At 39.7% G+C, this 15,210-nt stretch overlaps 1 protein-coding gene across 1 annotated transcript in view; it reads left to right on the plus strand.

Moving 5' to 3' along the window:
• The window catches only part of COL5A2 (collagen type V alpha 2 chain), a 189,289-nt gene that overhangs the window by 10,694 nt on the left and 163,385 nt on the right, over positions 1 to 15,210 (plus strand). The gene's annotated exons all lie outside the window — the stretch shown is intronic.

A 15,210-nucleotide genomic window follows, 5' to 3' on the forward strand; every position in this document is an offset into this window, starting at 1 on the left:
AGCCCCCTCTGAATACTGCTTACCATGAAAACCCTATTCATAAGGTCGCCAAAAGTCAGAATCGACTTGAAGGCAGTACATTTACATTTTTACAGCATCTGATTGTCCTGATGCGCAACCTATACTCTGAAGAAGAGGCTACTGAAAGGACAGAATATGGAGAAACGGATTGGTTCCCAATTGGAAAGGGTGTGAGACGGAGTGTATTTTATCACCCAATTTATTTAATCTATATGCAGAACATATAATACGGAAAGCGGGATTGGACCAAGATGAAGGAGGTGTGAAATTTGGAGGGAGAAATATCAATAATTTTAAGATATGCAGATGATACCATACTACTAGCAGAAACCAGTAATGATTTAAAACGAATACTGATGAAAGTTAAAGAGGAAAGCCCAAAAGCAGGACTACAGCTGAATGTCAAGAAGACTAAAGTAATGACAACAGAAGATTTATGCAACTTTACAGGACAATGAGGACATTGAACTTGTCAAGGGTTATCAGTACCTCGGCACAGTCATTAACCAAAATGGAGACAATAGTCAAGAAATCAGAAGAAGGTTAGGACTAGGGAGGGCAGCTGTGAGAGAACTAGAAAACCTCCTCAAATGCAAAGATGTATCACTGAACACTAAAGTCAGGATCATTCAGACCATGGTATTCCCGATCTTTATGTATGTATGTGAAAGGTGGACAGTGAAAAAAGTGGATTAGAGAAAAATCAACTTATTTGAAATGTGGTGGTGGAGGAGAGCTTTGCGGATACCATGGACTGCGAAAAAGACAAATAATTGGGTGTTAGAACAAATTAAACCAGAACTATCATTAGAAGCTAAAATGATGAAACTGAGGTTATCATACTTTGGACACATCATGAGAAGACATGATTCATTAGAAAAGGCAATAATGCTGGGAAAAGCAGAAGGGAGTAGAAAAAGAGGAAGGCCAAACAACAGATGGATCGATTCCATAAAGGAACCCACAGATCGACTTGAAGGCACATGACAACAACAACAAACCTTGTAATATCCCCTTCATTCTATGGGGGGGGGGAAGAACAAACAAATTTTATATGCTCTGCTTTTCTGAAAGGGTACCATGCCATCCAATGCTTGCTTGGAAATTGACACATAATGGTTACCTGAAGCAAATAGCCAGCCCATAGAGTTTAGGTAGTGAATAAATACAGCAGAGGGGTGTTATATCAAGGAGCTTTCCCAAGCACAAGCAGTGAAACTGGTCATGTGAATTCACTCACCAAAGCTTGTGATTGACTGAAGCCAGGTTCTTCTCAGACACTAAATTTCTGTCGGCTTCTTGTTTCAACCTTGCAGGCCAATTGTACGTACTTTATTTCTTGCCTTGTCAAATTCTAACCACCCGTATTCAGACCAATTTTATTTTTTAAAAAATTAACTATGTTGGGTGGTATTCAATTGTAGTCCTACTCATAATAGACTCATTGAAATTAATAGACATGGCTGTCTTAGGGTCATTAATTGTAATGGGCCTTCTCTGAGTAGTACTTAGCTGACTTTACATCATTATTATGATGAAAAAAGAAAACGGGATGTAGAAAACAGAGGCTTCCCCATCTTAGGATCACCACCTCTTGCTTTAGCATATAAAGGGTATTTTATAATAGTGAGATAAGACAGGAGAGGAAAGTAGAGTAAGATGTGAATAACAGAGATCTATAGCACAATCCTGTACAGCAGGGGTGGGGGACTTGTGGCCCTCCAGATGTTTTTTGGCTAAGACTCTCATCATCCTTCACCATTGGCCACACTGGCTGGGACCCAGTTCAACAACATTTAGAGGGCTAAAGTACCTCTACATGCTTAGTTAGAAGTAAGTCCCACTCTGTTTAGAGGAGTTTGCACCCTGGTACTAAGTTCAGGAATGCAGGTTAATGTGGAGGACCAATACATGATTAGTCATTTAATGTATTGTTATTGTATTCTTACTGCAGAGGGTGGGAAAAGGTGCTTGTGGGATTTTCTGTCTCATGTGACTTTTCTTTGGGGGGAGGATGCGATTTGCCAGTCCCTGTCAGGGAGCAAGACATCTAGGGTTGGCTCTGGTATTTCTTTTGGGCTGGCCCTGATCATGAAAATCAAATCTATCCATATGCAGGCCTACACCTTATTTCTTCCTCACAGGATGATGTGGCGATGATCAAATTTGATGGTGGATGTTTTTGTGGCTATGGCAATGGAGACCCTGTAGTTGGTTGCAGTGGTTGGCTTGTGTATTGTTTAGTTGTACTGGTGGCACTGAAGTTTTAAATTATTTTTTATTGTAAGCCACCTTGGCATAGGTGATTAAGAAAAGTAGTTTACCGGGCCCAATTCAAGGTGTTGGTATTGACCTTTAAAACCCTATATGGTTTCAGCCCAGTTTATCTGAAGGACCGCCTCCAGTATCACCAATTAGGCCGCCTTACAAGATCAGCCACACAGGACCTCCTCTCGGTCCCACCGGTCAAAACAGCTAGGCTGGTGCGGACCAGGGAGAGGGCGTTCTTGGTTATGGCCCCCACCCTCTGGAATTCTCTCCCTTATGATCTTCAACATGCCTCCTCCCTGATGGGTTTTCGCCGAGCTCTTAAGACCTGGCTATTCAGGCAGGCCTATATAAATTTTGGGGTAGCTTAGCTTTTGATGTACTACTTGATGTTCTGATGTTAGTTTTAATGGATAATTGTGTTCTGGATTGTTATTGTATTTTATCATGTTACTGTAAGTCGCCTAGAGTGTCCGTTAATTCGGACAGATAGGTGACTAACAAATAAAATTTTATTATTATTTATTATTATTATTATTATTATAGAAATGTAATAATAATAGAAGATCATATGTTACCTATTCCTGATATTCTTGACAGAATATGGTGGCCTTTTTCATAATTTGTTCACATAGCAGAATATGTAATAAAATCAGTAAATGCTAGCAAAATAGTGAAATCTGATCCACCCCTCCCTCCAGTGATGACAATCCTACGTGGATCAAGAAGGAAAAAAGGAAGACTAATGGAAGAGACAAAATTGCAAGGTTTTTCATGCATCATTAATTTGGAAGAATACTGGTTATAAAATCAGGTTAAAATAAAAACTCCTTGCGCAATAAATGCCTTTAATAGGACTACAAGCAAAAGTAATGGTTACTTATGGGTTAAAGTTATTTCAGTTTACATCCTTAATAGATAAGCCTACAGTACAGAAAAATACAACCTTACAGTATTCACAGGAGTGCAATAAGTAGGCTATAATCAGATACCAGGACATGCTATAAAGAATAAGTCCAGGAAAACAAACCGAGATGGTCCAAGCCAGAAGACAGTGTCCCATGCTACTGAGGAAAGTAAAAGAATCCAGTTAGCCTCTACTCTGATTTCAGTGAAAATTATTTCCTTAACATTATAGTAGACCAATTTGAACATGGCTCTGTTTCCTTACTTCCTGTTTGGTGTGCAGGAAAAGGGGATCTGTGCAAATCCAGTGTATACACAGAAAGCATGAAGGAACTTTATGTCTATAACTATGTAGAGTCCCTTGTTACATGCACCAGGCACGATTGATGGGGATCATGGCTTGCCTAGCCTTCCTAATGTGCTCTTTGAGTGAGTGAGGTGGGTATCATTTGAACCCCCTAAAGATTCCAAAGGACTAGTTGTTTTAGTATGTTGCAGTGAAAAGGACAGAAGAGTCTATGTCACCTTAAAGGCAAACACCTTGCTTATGGCTAGTGCCCACTTCATCAGATTCTTAAAGTACTGTATTGTCCTCACTTGCCACCCTGGGCTCCTTTTTTGGAGGAAGGGTGGGATATAAATCTAATAAATAAATAAACTTTGGCAGATTAGGCTGCAGTCTCTTGCACATTTACTTGGAAGTATGTCCTGTTGAAAAGAGTGGGATTTACTAATGAATGAACCATTTGGGCTGAAATAAGGGGTTGTTGTTATGTGCCTTCAAGTCGATTACGACTTATGGCAACCCTATCAATCAGTGACCCCCAAGAGCATCTGTCATGAACCACCCTGTTCAGAACTTGTAAGTTCAGGTCTGTGGCTTCCTTTATGGAATCAATCCATCTCTTGTTTGGCCTTCCTCTTGTTCTACTCCCTTCTGTTTTCCCCAGTGTTATTCTCTTTTGTAGTGAATCGTGTCTTCTCATTATGTGTCCAAAGTATGATAACCTCAGTTTCATCATTTTAGCTTCTAGTGACAGTTCTGGTTTAATTTGTTCTAACACCCAATTATTTGTCTTTTTTGCAGTCCATGATATGTGCAAAGCTCTCCTCGAACACCACATTTCAAATGAGTTGATTTCTGTCTGATCTGCTTTTTTCACTGTCCAGCTTTCACATCCATACATACCGATTGGGAATACCATGGTCTGAATTATCCCGACTTCAGTGTTCAGTGATACATCTTTGCATTTGAGGACCTTTTCTAGTACTTTCATAGCTGCCCTCCCCGGTCCTAGCCTGCTTCTGATTTCTTGACTATTGTCTCCATTTTGGTTAATGACTGTGCCGAGGTATTGATAATCCTTGACAAGTTCAATGTCCTCGTTGTCAACTTTAAAGTTACATAACTCTTCTGTTGTCATTACTTTAGTCTTCTTGACGCTCAGCTGTAGTCCTCCTTTTGTGCTTTCCTCTTTAACTTTCATCAGCATTCATTTTAATTCATTACTGGTTTCTGCTAGTAGTATGGTATCATCTGCATAATTTAAATTATTAATATTTCTCGCTCCAATTTTCACATCTCTTTCATCTTGGTCCAATCCCACTTTCCATGCAATATGTTCTGCATATAGATTAAACAAATAGGGTAGATTTTTTTAAAAGACATAATGGGCTCAAGTTGCAGGAAGCCAGATTTCGATTGGACATCAGGAAGAACTTCCTGTTAGAGCCATACGACAATGGAACCAATTACCTGAAGAGGTAGTGGGCTATCCAACACTGGAGGCATTCAAGTGGCAGCTGGACAGCCATCTGTCGGGAATGCTTTGATTTGGATTCCTGCATTGAGGAGGGGGTTGGACTTGATGGTCTTATAGGCCCCTTCCAAGTCTACTATTCTATGATTCCATAGGTGATGGAGATTTATATTTATTTTATCTCATGCATATACCTAAGATGTTTTGGCTAATGCAAACATTACTCTTTTATATCTTGACGTTCCTTATATCCTTTCTTGCCTTAAATGTTGTTACTGTCCAAAAGTGTACATTAATTGGCAGCAGATATCTCACAAGATATTCCTAGATTTGTGGGATATATGCAACTGATTAATGTTCCCTTTTATTAGCATGTAATTTAGAACATAAGAAGAGCCATCTAGCCCAATTATATTGGGCCCTGCTGCAAAATGTCCTGTTCATATTATTTTCCATGCTAAAAATAATTAAATAAAAAAAATGCTGGAAAAATAAAACCTCTGCCAAAAAGCAGCTATTTGCCATTTGCCTACCTAGGAAAACCCAGCTCAGAGGTTGCGTCTGGTTTTAAGTATAATCCACCCAAATTTCCAGTTGAGCTAATTGAGCCACAGGACATTAAATGATTAACCATGATTGGGATTAGAACACCTAGCAGTGCTTGTTTTCACTCTCTTGGTTATTGAAATGATTAGACCACACAGGATCTGTTGCTTTATGAGACATCATTTATAATGTTTTCTTTTGTGGAACGTATGTGTTGGAGAGAGAGATGAAGGAGCTTCTGGATGCAAAAACCACTGTTTACAATGTGGCAACTTTAATGCAACTTGTACCATAAAAAGGGGTGATAAAAAAGGCACACCACTAGCCAACAAGCATCTGTCTAACACTAGATGTGTGTTTTGATCAATTTTTAAGTGGTTTTCTATGTGGCTGATGGTCAGATCCAGAGTGTACTAACTAGCAAAATAAATTCTGACAGAAGCACTGTTGCATGAATTGTTGTGCAAGAGATAGTGGGAGATATGTGACATTATTTATATTTAGATGAGCATGTATAAACTGCTTGATCATAAACTATCCAAGTGGTGTACATAGAAAGTACATTAAGTAAGAAAGTACATATAACAGTTTTAGAACATATTCACTAATAGGCAAAAAACCTTGCGGTTTAATAACGTACCTATAGCCCACAGATCTTTCTATCAAACTTTAAAAAGCAGGGAAACTGGGTAGCTGTAGGGAATGCACCAGGGGAGCAGGCCTGACCTCCTCTCTGAGATATTGTACCGCCCTACCTATTTGTCAAAATGCAAACACAATTTGGGTTGATGTTTCACAGTCCAACCCACTTCCTGTGTAGCTTGTAAGAATTTGGTAACATGTGCCTCTGAGCATATGGTGAGTGGTGGCAACACCTGCCATCTCGAGATGGAGAATTACATTTTTTGAATGTTTGTTGGTCTCCTTACTTTGCTTCTTTTCTGTGTTACTACTGTTTCTATAGAGAATCTAACCTAGAAAATTATATATATCTCATTATCCATCATGGAAATCTGTGTCAAATTTATTTTTATTAATTTCAAAGCCTTTTTATTGGTTGATGTCATATGATGGTGAAGACAGTCTTTTTTGTTTCAAACTGGAGGTTATGCTCTATTTCTATTTTGGGTGCATTAACAGATGAATTTGAAACTGCGGTTTGATGTAAAATCAGATGGATTACAATTTGTTGCTACTTAAGTAATGACTCTAGCTGTTGGAAAAAACAAACTTGGCCTGCTCAAGATGCATGTTTTCAGTCTGCTGTGCTTAAACTACTCCACTTAAGGCAAGGTGGGCATGGTCAATTAAAAACATAGAGCACACCTAGAATTTTGCTAGAATATATTTCACCTTCCTCTGTTTTATCTTGTGCAAACTGAGACACTCCTCATGTCCATTGTAAACGATTCTGCAGAACCAATGCTATTATTTCACAATTGTTTTTGGAGCTTTTTTTTTAGTGTTGCAAAGTGTTGCTGTACTTCATATATCCACAGAAACAGAAGCAAAAGAGAATGGTTTACTATAGGAAACTTCACTAAAATTGCAAAGTAAATCCAACATGTTTAAAGTGACTATCTGAACTATGTCAACTGTTTTAATATAGACGCGTACTCCCTGCTAAAACAAGATCAGCATAGCACATGTCTTGTTTCTGTTATTTGGGCTGACTGCAGGTGTTCCCACTACTCACCATATGCTCAGAGGCACATTACCAAATTCTTCCAAGCCACACAGGAAGTTAATATATCATTCAGCCTGCCACTTTTTGACACAGGTTCCTGTCTCTTTCAGATGCATATCTTGGAGATGCTATTTCTTTTGGTTATATGCTGATTGTTAATAGTATCAGATGTCACAATTCACATGTTACTTGCTTGGTTAACTATGTCTTCAGGCACATTAAGCAGTATTTAAATGAAAGTACAAGAGTGTTAGTATGAGATCTAGGTGATGGCAGAAAATTAAGGTTCATCAAGTGTTGTACGGCTTGCCTTTAATGTTTACTGTTATTTTAAAGAAAATAAGTTTACCTTGCAGCACCGTGATTTGCCAAAGTGAAATGTGTTGTGTTATGAAATGTATTGTTAAACTAATGTCTTACTTGGTCTTGAAGGAAAATAATCCCCCCCCACCAAAATAAAATGGAGACAGTGGTGAATTGAAACTAAGATTTTTTTTAAAAAAGTGATGTGTGGAGGTTCAGTGTTTTGGAGGTATGTGTGTTAGTGTTTTCTGATAGGGGTTGGAGTCACCTTGTGGGACTTCAAAGAGAGTGAAGACATTCTAGGTCTCTCCCTACCCAACAAGCATCCATGAGAGGATTCTTGCGTCTCCATATAAACATCAAACCATGGTTTGCAGTAATAAGTTAACACATAGCTTTTGCTTCCAGATGTACAAATTATAGTTAGCACTTCTTGTCTGCTTTCATTTACATGCATTCACTCCTGACACCATGGTGTAGTAGGCTCCAGAGGAAGAGCAGTGTCTTGTAGCCATGGTTTGTGAAGTAGGATATCATGCAAAGCCACTGTTTAGCACAAACTACGTTTTGTAAACCAACCTCAGCCATAATTTCTCTTTTTAGTTTGTTATCCTTATGCAAAGCATGATCTGCCTATTCATTGTTTTAACTCTAAACTATAGTTAAGCTATCTTGACCATGGTTTGGTGGGATATCTGAATTGAACCAGAGTTTGAGGAGTTCATATAACATGCCAGGGCTAAAGGTGCCAAAATGGCTGCTGTACAGTTGCCTTATGAGATACTCTATGGGGCACCAATTTGGTATCCCTACTTTAAAGGATCACTTGAAGGAATTCAATCCTTCTTCCTTAGACCTGTTTTTGGTATCCCAAGATGTGTTTCTGGAGCTACCCTTAATTTGGAGGCTGGCCTTAACTCTTTAAAATGCTTAGCTTGGATCTATGTCATTCAATTCTGGCTACGCTGCTGTCTTATGCTCACTCAAAACTCATTTACTTCTCAGGTAATGAGAGACCCTCTTAAACCATCTTGGACCAAGGTGGTGGTGGATAAAGTTGTTTCAGTTGGCCTTTCTCCTTCTGACTTGCTCTCTACGGAATTTGGTAGGGCCAAGGCGATTGTTAAACAGTGGCTAGTGGACATTGACATCCAAGAGCTTCTTGTAGCTGCTTTGGGCCCCTGTTCCGCTCAATCACTGGGTCTAACAGGTTTCCCTTGTAATGATGGGATGCTCTACCTAAGTTGGCTATCTGTACCTAAGTACAGGAGGGCATTTTCTTTGGAAGATTCAGCACTCTACCTTCTAAACTCTTGGAGGGTAGATACGACAAAACTCCAAGGAATAATACATGCTGCCCCTGTGATAATGCTGAAGTGGAGTCTGTTTTACATGTTCTGTTTAATTGTAGGTATTATGAAGGGGCCAGAAAAGATCTTTTATACCCCATTATGCAGTCCCTTCCAGGCTGCTCCCCTGAGTCTCTTCTGCCTGTTTTACTAGAGGGCTTTGACAAGGCAATTACCGTTCAAGTGGCCAAATTTCTGTACTTGGCCATTTTGACCAGACCCTGTAAGATTGTGAACTGTAATTACTTTTATCGTATTGTTTTAATGTCTGCCATAGCTCTGTCACCAAGTAGTCTCATGTTAATATTTTTATATTGTATTGTGGTCAGTTGACTGAAATAAATTTAATAATAATAATAAAAAGAGTACAAAATTAAGGCTTGATTTAAAGATCATAGTAGGGAATGGCTTTTTCAGTGGGGGCCACTGTAAAGCCTTTTCTTATTATGATGCTTCTGATATCTGAGATAATGTTTAATCCATCTGTGTTGCTTTGACTGCATGCTCACAATAAGGAACTTTTAAATATGGCCTCCAGGTGCTTAAAATTCCTCTCTGCCTGTCTTTAGTAGAATGTTGAAAGGCTTCAAAAGCCTCACTTTTGTACCTGTAAGAGACTATTAGATGGACCAGACTAATAGAGAGTTACCTTTTTTTTTTTAAAGTGTGATGAGGGGGGGTAATGGAGCCAATGGAGGTCAAGGCAAATTGAGATTAAGGGGATGGTGAGCGATGAGAAAATATTTTCCGAAAGAGAAATTCAAGGGATCTGATATAATGGGATGGCTGTGCTATTTATGGTGAATGGATTCATAGCCTAGGGTGATTCATGATTAATCAAAGTTAATGCCTCACAGCCTGGAACTAGAAGGGCATCTCTTTGTTGTTGTTGTTTGTTAATGGCATTATGGTATCCTAAAGAATCTTCATAGGAACAATGTTTAAGATGAATGCAGCATCTGCACAGTAAAAATGATGGAGGAGGATTTCCAGATGTTTAAATGCTTGTCTTGGCAAGGAGAAGGAATACTAAAACACATTATTGGCTGAATAAGAAAAAAGGAAGTGAAACACTGATGTACAAGGCACAGAGCTTAAAAGAGACTGGCACAATGAGCAGAATATGCAAAACAAAGGAACACATGCAGGGGTTAGGAGCCAGCAGAGTAATCTGTGTGCCCAGAATACATGGACTGTTACAGCTATAATTGATATTTGATAACAGAGAATCATTGCTAGTCTATCTTTAGTCACATCTTTCATTCGAGAATATAACCACAGGGGGATCTCAAAGACGCAGGCTTGGTCAAATGTCTCCTTACAGTTCATTCACACAGGATAATGCTGGTGCCAAGTCTTCTTCTGAGTGATTAATGCTTTGTGCTGAGGTAATGCTTACATGTGTAGATCTACAGTGTGATTAAGGATTGGCCGCAAACCAGGATATGTAGCCATGGTTTTAAGTGGGTTTGTTAACTCTGGTTTGCATTAACCATGACTGCTACTTCATGTTACACACAGAAGCATGTAACTGAGGCCTGACACCAGTTTTGAAAAAAGCCAGTTTAGGAAGGGGGAATTTAGAGTAGCGAAATTGCAGGAGAAAGTGGGTGTGCTTATCTTTCACTACTTGGTATTTCTCTGCTCCCAAATACCCCTAAAGTGGCTGCTTGCAGTGGGCTTCCAAAAGTATGTTTGCCCTAGCAAAGGGTTAAGCATCATCTGTCACCTTCACTTATCTAAATTCCTCTTTTCAAAGCAGGGTTTCATTAAAAACAAAAACACAGCTTCAGCACTCAGAGGCCAAACTTAATGGAGCAATGAATACAAAATGTACCTTCTGTACAACAGGCTAGTTTCTACAGCCACTCTTTCACCCTTTCTGTCCTCCATCCAGGCAAGCAAGAGCCATCATCAGATGTCAGGGGCACGTTCCAGCCAGGCCAAACAAACCAGAAGATGTGAAGCTAGGTTGGTGAGGGCTGTGACCTGGAGAAAGGTGTGGTTGGGGAGGGCATATAGCCTAGGGAGAGTTCCAAGGGCTGGAAAAAGAGGCCTGGATGGCTGCATTCCCCTGTCCCTTGAACCTGACGTTCCCCAGCCTTGCCTAAGGAGAATGAGATGGGGAGAAAACGAGATGATATAACTTATCTTTCCCTCCACAGTCACAGTTGCCAGATACCATACAGCCATTTCAACTTTCCCACCAACCTCAGTGCAGTACTATGACTAGACCAACTATAATGTATAGACTGATCAAGCTAGTCAAGCAGAAGAAGGAAGCTAAGGATGACTGAGCAGCATGGCTGGCTCAGGACTTGAAGAAGTTTGGCAAGGCTTTGCAGAAGGCTACTGACATTCAGTACAGTAGTCCAGCTAAGGGCAGGTCATGATTCCCATTTTTTTCTGGCCTTGCAGTAAACTAAAGCTAGCCCAGAGGTGATCTTCGATGCACCCCTCTTCTCCTGAGTGTTAGTTACCTTGGGTTTGTCTCATGATCAAAATGAACGGCCCATCTACAAAACTCCCACAACTCCATGGTGGCTTTCAAACCGCTGTTGGGCCAAGTCTCAGTTTCTACAGAAGCTCTGTTTTGCAGAGTCTCCAGTTTCCTGTTTGCACCATCAGGAGAAGCAAGAGGTATGAATCTGCCATGACCCTGCAATACAAGAGTAGAGGAATTTCTCAGTGAATGTTAACGAACTGGCTGGTTTCCTGCTTTTTGGTACTTTGTTTAACTTGACTCCAGAAGGTCTGGACTGAATTTCACCCTAAGGGCTACTTCAAACATTTCTGTGTGGGAAATGTGTCACATTTTTTCCCAACTGAGGGTTCTAACTAGATTATTGTCTAGGCACAGGTTATACAGTTTTTTTAAAAAATACTTAATGCATCCTTTTTATTCTCTCTTGCTCCCATATTTTGCTTTTTTTTCTTTGTGGAAAACTTTGAAGACTTTTATGTTTTCTGGAATTACGTGGGATAGTTTTCTAACCTACCCCCTGGGTTTAATGTAAATCCCAAGTGCCTGGTGATCTTGGGCTTCAAGCATTCAGCCTGGACATATCAGGGCTCAACTGGGGAGGGAGTGCATCAACTCCACCCTCTACACTGCTGCGTGCACCCTCTCCACTCCCAACCTTGGCTTGTTCAGTGTGAAGGTCTGAAGGGGGCTTGTAAGCATGTTCAGTTGCCTCTTCTGGGTTCCCTATTGCAAGGATGCTTGTAAAAATAATCTTAGATACTCACAATGACATTTCACTCTGTGATGTGTGCAGACTTCTCCGCCTACGGATAGCCTACTACTGTGTGGGTTGGGAGTTGGGAAACAGACGGTTTCAGCTTAGAATCTTGTAATGTGGCTTAATATTTACTGTACAGCACAATGCAATTTATTTTGGCAAAGTGGATTGACCAAAATGGAAGTATGCAAAGATATGTGGCAGCCATAAGATGATACTTAATAGTGGGAATTTCTGCTGCATTGCTTGATTACTTTGTTCCACAATGCACATCTTTGTAGAGGAAGTTTGCCAGTAATGACCAGTGTTGAATTTTTTTATGTTTACCTCATCCAGCAAGCAATTACAAAAATTATAGCAACCATAACAACAGAGTGTACATATAAACTATATGTTGCAGAAGACATATAAAGAGTTTGTGCAGCAGTCAAGCTCAAATTACAGAGTTGTAAAGTCTATATCTCATTTTCAAACATGCTACACCCTATGTTAAGCATTCCACAGATTGTACAGTCTGAGAACTAGGCAATGTCCAAGAGCTGTTAAGTAACTGGATAGTAAGGATGCATTTACATTGTTACTGAATGGCTGGAAATATTTGCACCATTCATGAGGGAAGCCCAAAGAAGCCTTTGTGGCATAGTGGGTAATGTTATGTTTGTGCCTTGGCGATCCAGCTTCAAACATCTGCTTACTGGAAGTCCCCTAGTGTCCCATTTTCTTTCAGCTATCTTTCTGTAGAACTAGGAATGACAGTGTATCACTGCAGTGGATATATGAATGAAATATGGAATACCAACTTTGTTACAGTTATGGAGCTTTGGCCAAGCTAGTGTACTGCAGGAGCAATTATGTAAGAAGGCATTATTTCCATTCCGGAATCACTTGAACTATACATTTGAAGTACTATTATACCACTTGAAACAGTGGAACCTAGAGGGGTTTAACAGTTAATCTCTCTTCCCAGGGAACTCTGGGAATTGTCATTCTGTGAGAGGAATAGAGATCTCCTAACAACTCTTGGCATCCTTAACAAAATACAGTTCCCAGGATTCTTTGGGGGAAGCCATGACTGTTTCAAGTGGTATGATAGTGCTTTAAAGAGCAGATGGGGTTTCTGACCCATGATAATCACATGTAGCTCTGTTTCTGTTCTGCTGCAGTTTGGCTTCATGCAAAAACATTATTCATCTTTCTGTCTGCTGTGGCAGAATTTAACATAATTATGTAATTAACTCTGTTATTACATTAATTCCACACCATTCATTTAAATGCAAAGGGCATTTGTTTAATGGAAACAAACTACAAATGGGGGGATTAGGTGTTGTTTGGATTGAAAACAACAGCAGCAGCTAATATTCACGATTGATTTCTTTTGTGGGCATGGGACAAAAAAGTGAACATCGGTAATTTCTGCTCCTGTTTCCATTTCCATTGGAATTCTATAAGGAAGCATTTGTGGTATGGAGGTCAAACAGGTGATGTGCTGAATAAAAGACCTCAGCCATGGCTCCTATAGTCCATATTGGCAATTTTCTGGTGGTTTTTATATGTCCTTCAAGACTTGCTCGTATTATATGAGCCAGACTTGGATCAGGTAAACAAGACCCAGGCATCATCCTGGTAGGGCAGGGCTTTTTCTTCTCCACTTTCTGTATTTCCAGGAATCAAGGAGAGGATGAAGTTTGTTTACTCTGCTTTGCCTGCCTCAGAATTTTTTGTCCCTAGATGATGAAATATCTTCATGCGCAGTTTACTAAGGCCACATCCACACTATACATTTAAAGCACTCTTATACCAGTCATGAATTCCCCCCCCCAAAGTATCCTGGGAACTGTAGTTTGTGAAGGGTGCTGAGAGTTGTTAGGAAACCCCACACAGAGCTACAGTTCCCAGCACTCTTAACAAATTCCACTTCCCAGGATTCTTTGGGGGAAGCCATGACCGTTAAAATAGTATGATTGCTTTAAATGTGCGATGTGGGTGTGACCTTGATTTTTTTTTTTAGTGTTTTAAACTGAAAGTGTAAGGGATGAGGGAGTTGATTCTCCAGAGCTTCTTGTAGCTAGACTCCAGAGTCTTACTTCCTGCACCCCTATCAGTGTTCTAGCATGTCCTTCAGCTAGGTATAATAAACTCCGTTGAGCCAAGGGACACATCTAGGCTTCAGTACCCACCTCAATACTGTCAGCTGATGCCATAAACCAGTCAGGATCCACCAGGCCCTATTAAAGCCTAACCTGAGTAAGCTAACTTGTAATTGGGAGAAATTGCTGGACAGACTTGTCTTTTCCTGCCTGCTCTAAAACCCGAACACCAGCTCATATTCAATGGCATCCATTGTCTCTGGCTCTTTCAATTTTGGTCTGCCTGCTCCAGAACTCTACAACCTGTTGTGGCCAGTGGCCAGAAATGCAGCGAGACAATTTTCATTGGGTGGGTAAAGACAAAAATGGGGGGGGAGGGAGAAGGGTTGGGACATCAGTCACTATAAAAGAGGCTTTTGGGGGGGAAGTTTTCATAGGTAAAGACAAAAATAAATCCCAATTTATGTATTTGAATTAGGAACTATGACTTGATAAGTTTACAAAAAAGCAAATCAATTTAAAACACAATATTTTCCACATACAAAATAGCCATGTAAACTAAATGACAGTGACTAGGAAGTAAATGTATATTGTGCAAGTCATCCTATGATAATGATCTGAACTGTTAATAAAGTCTAATGCACTGTGATTTCTCAGCAAACTTGCAAAGGAACTGTTCTCTTGAAATTCATTCAAATATGTTACTTTCAGAAGCCAATATAAGTTTTCTTTTCTCTGGTGAAGCATTGAACGCCTATATAGTGTCAGCACAGGTGTCAAAGTTGAGAATATATGTGTGGAAAGGCTTCCTTGTACAATTTTTTTTGGTTAATATTAATAATTATAATAGTTGTGTAATGCTTTCACAGTGTGACAGCCGTATATCATATGCAGAATCAATCATGGGAAGTTAATGAAAAATTTAACTAGTTACAGTTAAAAGTTAGCCATTTTTAACCTTTTAAACTAGTTAATTAACTAGTTAATTCCCATGGCTGTGCAGAACTAATATATGTAGTTTATACTGTATTCTATTAATTA

Source organism: Rhineura floridana, chromosome 2 (assembly GCF_030035675.1).
Source record: "Rhineura floridana isolate rRhiFlo1 chromosome 2, rRhiFlo1.hap2, whole genome shotgun sequence".
NCBI lineage: Eukaryota > Metazoa > Chordata > Lepidosauria > Squamata > Rhineuridae > Rhineura > Rhineura floridana.